Source organism: Hippocampus zosterae, unplaced genomic scaffold (assembly GCF_025434085.1).
Source record: "Hippocampus zosterae strain Florida unplaced genomic scaffold, ASM2543408v3 HiC_scaffold_33, whole genome shotgun sequence".
In the NCBI taxonomy this organism is placed as follows: domain Eukaryota; kingdom Metazoa; phylum Chordata; class Actinopteri; order Syngnathiformes; family Syngnathidae; genus Hippocampus; species Hippocampus zosterae.
The window spans coordinates 286,606-289,275 of NW_026262883.1; positions in this window are offsets into that span (position 1 = coordinate 286,606).

A 2,670-nucleotide genomic window follows, 5' to 3' on the forward strand; every position below is an offset into this window, starting at 1 on the left:
CCCGGCCAAGAGGCCTCTTCCTCGGCCACACTCGTCCGCCGGGCCGGCCCGCACCCCGCCATTGAGACTGCACGGGAATTATTATTTTTATATCTCTCAACCTGTCCAAGAGGCCTGCTGCCCGCCGCAATCGCCGCCGGGCCGGCCCGCACCCTGCCATTGAGACTGAACGGGGATTATTTATTTTTTTAACTTGGCCGCCGGGCCGGGGGGGGCATCGCCCCCGGTACCTCCAGCCGTTACTATTTCCGCGGGCCGTGTTCCAACACTATTCACCCCGGCCAAGAGGCCTATTCCCCGGCCCGCACCCCGCCATTGAGACTGCATGGGAATTATTATTTTTTTATCTCTCAACCTGTCCAAGAGGCCTGCTGCCCGCCGCAATCGCCGCCGGGCCGGCCCGCACCCTGCCATTGAGACTGAACGGGGATTATTTATTTTTTTAACTTGGCCGCCGGGCCGGGGCGGGCATCGCCCCCGGTACCTCCAGCCGCTACTATTTCCGCGGGCCGTGTTCCAACACTATTCACCCTGGCCAAGAGGCCTATTCCCCGGCCCGCACCCCGCCATTGAGACTGCACGGGAATTATTATTTTTTTATCTCTCAACCTGTCCAAGAGGCCTGCTGCCCGCCGCACTCGCCGCCGGGCCGGCCCGCACCCCGCCATTGAGACTGAACGGGGATTATTATTTTTTTTAACTCGGCCTCCGGGCCTGGGCGGGCTTCGCCCCCGGTACCTCCAGCCGCTTTGATTTACGCGCGCCGCGTTCCAACATATTCACCCCGGCCAAGAGGCCTATTCCCCGGCCCGCACCCCGCCATTGAGACTGCATGGGAATTATTATTTTTTTATCTCTCAACCTGTCCAAGAGGCCTGCTGCCCGCCGCAATCGCCGCCGGGCCGGCCCGCACCCTGCCATTGAGACTGAACGGGATTATTTATTTTTTTAACTTGGCCGCCGGGCCGGGGCGGGCATCGCCCCCGGTACCTCCAGCCGCTACTATTTCCGCGGGCCGTGTTCCAACACTATTCACCCCGGCCAAGAGGCCTATTCCCCGGCCCGCACCCCGCCATTGAGACTGCACGGGAATTATTATTTTTTTATCTCTCAACCTGTCCAAGAGGCCTGCTGCCCGCCGCACTCGCCGCCGGGCCGGCCCGCACCCCGCCATTGAGACTGAACGGGGATTATTATTTTTTTTAACTCGGCCTCCGGGCCGGGGCGGGCTTCGCCCCCGGTACCTCCAGCCGCTTCTATTTACGCGCGCCGCGTTCCAACATATTCACCCCGGCCAAGAGGCCTATTCCCCGGCCCGCACCCTGCCATTGAGACTGAACGGGGATTATTATTTTTTTTAACTCGGCCTCCGGGCCGGGGCGGGCTTCGCCCCCGGTACCTCCAGCCGCGTTCCAACATATTCACCCCGGCCAAGAGGCCTATTCCCCGGCCCGCACCCCGCCATTGAGAATGCATGGGAATTATTATTTTTTTATCTCTCAACCTGTCCAAGAGGCCTGCTGCCCGCCGCAATTGCCGCCGGGCCGGCCCGCACCCTGCCATTGAGACTGAACGGGAATTATTATTTTTTTATCTCTCAACCTGTCCAAGAGGCCTGCTGCCCGCCGCACTCGCCGCCGGGCCGGCCCGCACCCTGCCATTGAGACTGAACGGGGATTATTTATTTTTTTAACTTGGCCGCCGGGCCGGGGCGGGCATCGCCCCCGGTACCTCCAGCCGCTACTATTTCCGCGGGCCGTGTTCCAACACTATTCACCCCGGCCAAGAGGCCTATTCCCCGGCCCGCACCCCGCCATTGAGACTGCATGGGAATTATTATTTTTTTATCTCTCAACCTGTCCAAGAGGCCTGCTGCCCGCCGCAATCGCCGCCGGGCCGGCCCGCACCCTGCCATTGAGACTGAACGGGGATTATTTATTTTTTTAACTTGGCCGCTGGGCCGGGGCGGGCATCGCCCCCGGTACCTCCAGCCGCTACTATTTCCGCGGGCCGTGTTCCAACACTATTCACCCCGGCCAAGAGGCCTATTCCCCGGCCCGCACCCCGCCATTGAGACTGCATGGGAATTATTATTTTTTTATCTCTCAACCTGTCCAAGAGGCCTGCTGCCCGCCGCACTCGCCGCCGGGCCGGCCCGCACCCCGCCATTGAGACTGAACGGGGATTATTATTTTTTTTAACTCGGCCTCCGGGCCGGGGCGGGCTTCGCCCCCGGTACCTCCAGCCGCTACTATTTCCGCGGGCCGTGTTCCAACACTATTCACCCCGGCCAAGAGGCCTATTCCCCGGCCCGCACCCCGCCATTGAGACTGCACGGGAATTATTATTTTTTTATCTCTCAACCTGTCCAAGAGGCCTGCTGCCCGCCGCACTCGCCGCCGGGCCGGCCCGCACCCCGCCATTGAGACTGAACGGGGATTATTATTTTTTTTAACTCGGCCTCCGGGCCGGGGCGGGCTTCGCCCCCGGTACCTCCAGCCGCTTCTATTTACGCGCGCCGCGTTCCAACATATTCACCCCGGCCAAGAGGCCTATTCCCCGGCCCGCACCCTGCCATTGAGACTGAACGGGGATTATTATTTTTTTTAACTCGGCCTCCGGGCCGGGGCGGGCTTCGCCCCCGGTACCTCCAGCCGCGTTCCAACATAT